This window comes from Meriones unguiculatus, chromosome 11, assembly GCF_030254825.1.
Source record: "Meriones unguiculatus strain TT.TT164.6M chromosome 11, Bangor_MerUng_6.1, whole genome shotgun sequence".
Lineage (NCBI taxonomy): Eukaryota > Metazoa > Chordata > Mammalia > Rodentia > Muridae > Meriones > Meriones unguiculatus.
This window is the reverse complement of record NC_083359.1, coordinates 85,300,205-85,306,204: the sequence shown is the minus strand read 5'-3', so window position 1 is coordinate 85,306,204 and position 6,000 is coordinate 85,300,205.

Below are 6,000 nucleotides of genomic sequence, written 5' to 3'. Positions count from 1 at the left end.
CTGATGGCTTGGCAACTCTGTACTTCCAAGATAGCGAATGACGTCAGACTATTCTAGGGATACATACAAGTGCCAGGCCCCAATATATATACATATGTATATGTTTATGTATATGTACAATCCCATTCTTGAGATAATCCCTCAATCAGTCCATTACTCTATGACTAGATAAAGCTTCCATAGAGGGTAGAATCCTACTACTTAATCATTTTTCCAAGGTCCCACCTTATCCTACTCCTTAACACATAGGGATTTCCAAGTGGGTTTTTGTGGGTAAATTCAAGCCATAGTGGTGTAGAAGGCCCTGATTGACTCATTCCCATGACTGAGGTGTATCTTTTTCTCCTCATCTCCGTTTCCCTACTTTGGATCCTACATGGGTCTCATGGACTTCTTTACCCTTCTCCAAATGCTCTAAGGATTTGAGGACATCTGCCCTAGCTGCTGCTTCCATCCACAGCACATCTTGCTAGGTGCTCTCCCTGACTATTTTCCAGTTTATGTCCAATTATTTCATCCTTTTATTTTATGCACATGGGTGTTTTGCCTGCATATAGACGGTTGTTGCCACCATGTGGGTGCTGTGAACTGAGTCCGGGTCCTCTAGATGAATAGCCATTGCCCTTTCCTGCTGAGCCATCTTTCTACCCCTATGCCTGATTGTTATTTTTGTGCTATTTAAAGCAGCACATAACCCTACCCCAGCCATTTTCTGTTTTTCTATGCTACCTTATTCATCTTCTCACTTATTGCTTATCTTCATGTGTTTTATTACATACATGTTTACTTTTCATATTCCTCCCATGAACACTAAAGTCAGAGCTCCACAGAAGCAGTAGCTCTGCCTTGGGTTACTGTTCTAGAATTGTGCTTAGCAACACGCTCATGTATTCTATGTATATTTGTTGAATAAAGGAGTGGATATGACATCAGTTCCTCCCTGGCTCTTCTTGGGTGCTTACTCCATTCTCTACTTTGGAACTATGAATTCACTGCTGTTATATTTGTCACATTTTATTACAACATTTGTCTCTAAGCCCTCATCCACCTAAAAGCCCCCCCACCACTGGATGTCCTTCTCATCTCCACATCCACTGACACCCAGCACAAAACTGGTGGAAAAGGCTACGTGCTTTTGGATAAGCGACTGTGTCTTGCTTCCCCAATTCCTCTAACACGAGAGTTGCTCTAGATGTTTGTTTTTCAGGTCTTCCCAGCTGTGAAGCTCACCACTACTGATTCAGCTGGGAGACTGTACCCCAGCAGCAGGAATACACTGAGTCTTGGAAATGGAATATATCATCTCAACACCAGGGACACAGTGGTGTCATGACAGAGTCCGACACATTTGTAGGCCTTGGATGCCATTTGTATTCCCACTCCTACCAACACACCTGCCTTCCTCACACACATATCAAGCAGCTGGGTGCCCATCACCAAGGAAGAGAAGTAGGGAGTGATAGGGCACACTGCTAGTCAGGTGGAAGGTAGGAGAAAAGCTTAATCAGGAGAGGGCCAACTCCCCAGCATTCCACTGGCCATCTTATATGCACTCCTGGATTTTTTTTTCTCTGAAAATTAGCACTGATGTGACCCAGAATTCAGGGTGTGTTCTTTGGAAGTTCCCGGTGTGTGTGTGTGGGGGTGAGACAGCCAGTCATTTGCAAAATAGCAGGCCTGGACATATCCCCTTTGACTCAGCTGAGGCAGCCTCCTCATGACTTCACATTAGACACACTTCCATACAGGACGGGTTTCAGATGAGTTCAGGACTGACAGGACTATCTAGCCCAGCCATGTGCAGGAAGAATTTAGGTACTGATGTTTTGATTCTTTCTAAAAAGAGTGCCTCGGGTCTGTGAGAAATTGTGTTAAGTCCTGTTTTCTACGCCGACGTAAGTAAGCTCTTATGATAGCCTCCAAACAGTCACATGGGAGTGAGTCACAAGAAATCCACAAGGAACCAAAACAAGGGCGTGTTGATATCTCCCATCAGATAGTCATTGTGGCAAACTAATCAGCTGAAGGAACAGATCTGCCGAGTGCGTGGACATTCCCAACACCACAGAGACAGGCTGTATCTGTTGAGACGTTTCTACACGGTCGCTCTCCTCATTCCCTCTAACACTGTATGAGCACAGTGAATGTACCCACACACTCTATTATTTTCTCTTCCCAGTTATAAGATCTTCACGTGGCTTTTGTGGATCGATTGTTTTATGTAAAGTCCCCTCAGAGAGAAGAGAATTGGTAAGGGCTCCGGCATCCCAGTCTGAATAATGATTCCCAGAACTGAAAAATCCCCACTGTGTGTTTTCTTGGTCCTGATTCTGAGCATGAGGCATCTTGACTAGAGTTTCAAAAGAGGGTATCTTCAAGAGTGATGGAGCCATTTAAGTATCATGGGACACATTCCTCAGGCCATGTGTATGCCCTTGCCATGTCCTGCCAGGTAAATAATCTCTAGCCCTCGTATACATGAATTCCTGTCTCACTGGTTGTGATTATTATTGTTGGTGTCATATTGTTATTAATCATTATTATTATTTTATTGAGAGAGGGTCTTGTTATATAGCTAGAGCTGTCCTCAAAATCATCATCTATCTGCCTCAACTTCTAGAGTGCTGGGAATACAGGTATGTATTACCATGTTCAACTATTATGGCTTTGTGTGTGTGTATGTGTGTGTGTGATTAATAACCAACGGTGCTCATTACCTTTTCCTGTGTTTCCTCTGGTACTTTGAACACGAGATACAAACAAGTATGTTGGTAGATAAACTTCCAGGTCCTCATGGGTTAGCTTCAGTCTTCATTAATACTTTTTCTCTTTTGCAGAGCATTGTATGTTTATAATGTTACACTAATAAATAAGTGAAGCATTCTGTGTCCCTAGCCAGCCTAGTTATTCTCTATTAGTGTAAACATGTTTAGGTGAAACCAACATTAGGATCTATTATGTATCCACCGGGTGGAAGGGCCCATATTTGTTTGAGAACATGAAGAGCCCTCGTCTCCATTTACACATCTGCTGATAACACATTCTATTATGTATTTCTCACCTTGTCTTCTCTCGTTGTCTCCTAGGAGTCTAGGGCAGAAGTTCTTCATGCTTGGAAACATAAAAAAGGATTTCCATGGAGCCTCGAAAGTGGCTCAGTCGAAGTGCTCTTCACTAGCATACATCAGATACTGGGTTCCATCCCAAGACTAAGGAGGGGTGGAGGGAGAAAGGATCTGTAGACCTAGGATAGGGCTAGTGCCTTAAGACCCTTGGACTTCAATTCTTTATTTTGTCAAGAAATATTTTTCTTTTCTTTTCTGTTCTTTTCTTTCTCTCTTCTTCCATCTCTAGCCACTCTTTCTCTTTCTTTCTTTCTTTCTTTCTTTCTTTCTTTTTTTTTTTTCTTCTGCAGTGTTGTGGTTCAAATGTGCCACCCTGTTGCACTGAGCTACATCTCCAGCTCCTGGGGTTGGGAACAAGCGAAAGAAACTTACTCTAAGTACTACCACTTCATTTTTAGACTACATTTAATCGTAGGGGGAAACTAAGTTTAAGTTTCCAAGCCAGAGAAGCTGGGGACTTTCCAATAGCCGAACAGCTTCTGTTGGAAGGAAACAGTTGTCCGAGTCCAGCTATCTCAAGGACAACTTCTCCATCTTGCTGGCAGGATCAAACTCAATTCATGTTCCCAGGCCCTATCCTGACTGACGGAAACTCCCTTGCTCAACCCCTTACGTCAAAAATGTAATTGGACAATGCTACAGGCTCCCCTCCTTCACTTCATGATTTTATCCTTTAAGTATGCTGCGCCACTTTTCTTCAGGGTTGCAGTTCAGTTCCCGAGTCTCTCCTGTGGCCCTGACTGAGCACTAGCAGCTTGATGACAATACATTTTTGTCATCTGCATTGACCTGGTGTTTGAGTTATGTTGGATTTTAGGTGGACCCCACAACAGTGGCAATGGAGAGTTTGATGTGATCTCAGCCGTGAAGCCAAGAATTTTAAACAAAAGGGAGAGACATACACGAACCCATAAGGAACTGATTGTTCTGTCTCTTCCCACCTGATTCAGCATGTGGCTTACCACGAAGAGCGCAATGGTAAGCCACCACCAGAAAGAGTGGCTTCAGAACCCAGCAACCACTGTAGCTTTCGGCAGCCTTGGGTCAAGGTTGACCACTACTCCCATCCAAAGGCTCAGTTTTCTCTGGTGCAAAATATTTACTGTTTTTTTTTTTTTCTTTAAGAAACACAAAACATGAATTTACCCGAAGTGATTTTATTGCTCATGTATTCAAGAGGATTTCTGCCACTAGAGCAGAGGCTGTGGACGATTCGTATTTCCTTCTGGGTGGGAGGACCTGCTTAGTCTTAGGGTAATGAGCCAACCCGTGAATTCTGCTCTCTCGGAATCAGATGAAACTTAGCATCCTTGTCCTTTCTGCCCCTCTCAAGATGCTGTTGGACAATCACTTTTCTTAATTAATTGGTAGAGATCCTCAGGGAGATCAGGGGTCAGGCCTTTGGACTGAAGGAGTCTCAAGATTTTATTAACAGTCACAAAACAGACCTATGCCATGCCATTGAGCCCCTCGGGATCACACCTACCTGAGAGGGAGTCAGGTCTTTCTTGGCCAGTTGTACAGGGGCTGGAGAGATGGTTCAGTAGTTAAGTGCGGCTAGCACTTCCAGAGCACCTGGGTTGAATCCCCAGCACCCATATGGTGGCTCACAAACGTCTGTAACTCCGGTTTCAGGGGGATCCAGGACCCTCTTCTGCAGGCTCATACACGGTACACATGCACACACATGGAAAAAAAAATACAAGGTGTGAAAAAATAAGACCTTCCCACAGTGGTTAAATATTTGTGCAGACAGCAGGTATGAGGTGGATTTTCACATTTTTTCTTTTTTCTGTTTATTCTTGCAGAGGCTGAAATGTATTCATAAGCAGGGGAGAAAGGAGCTGAGGGTAAAATTCAAATGCTCCCTTTCTGAGAAGAAAATTTAACAACTTTGTTCAGGCATAGTTTTCTTTTCTTTTTTTTTTTTTTTTTTCATAGTTTTCAATTAGTGAAAAATCACCCAAGTTTAGGTTCAGAAAGCTTTGAGAAATAAATAAAAATATACTTCTACCGCTGGGAGAAGCAAGTATTTTTGAAATAGTCCTTTGAGTTGTGATCTGTGATGGGGGCTGGAAGTGACTCGGAAAGTTTCTTATTGACGAAAAATAAAAGGGGGGGGGCTTTCCCTGTAGTGCTAACAGACTAGATTGTCCAAAGGATTACAAGCGGTGTCGATTAATCACGGGTGCACACTGGGCATAGAGGAAGTGGCGCTGCAAAACGGGAGTCGTGTCTCCCGAAGTGTGAAATCCTGGTGGTATTATTAAGAGGGAGGGTGACATGGGAGTGTCGCAGAGCTGAGATGCTCCAGATGTTCTGGACAGTTGGATTTAACATCGCCTGGGCCTGTAGCTGAGGACAAGAGGTTCAGGCTTGCTCACGGGAACGGGCGCTGAGGTAGGGCGGCAGGTAAAACGCTGTCTGCTGACGACAGATGGACAGCGCAAGAAGCATTGGTGTTACTGAACAGCTCTCCCGAGTTTTCAAAGGTTAAGTAGTCCAGCATGTTGGGGACCAAATACCAGGGGGCAAAATGCGTTTTGGTAAAACGCATCATAAAAATGATTGTTTTTTATTTGAAGAAGAAAAAAAAGATTGACATTAAAACAAGCCCGTGGGTTTCATTAATTTACTGAAGCCAAATTGCTGTTGACTTTAACCGTGGAATGCTACAGTCTTAGCAGCAATTCTATATGTCACCTGTTTTTCTATTTTTTTAAATTACTAATTCTTTGAGAAGTTCATATATTGTGTTTTCATCATATCCACCCTCTGCCGTAAGTTCTTCTAGATCTACCCTTCATTTCATACCCATCTTACTTTGAGTCCTCACTTTTTAAAATTTTTATATTTTATTTTTAATTACACTTTA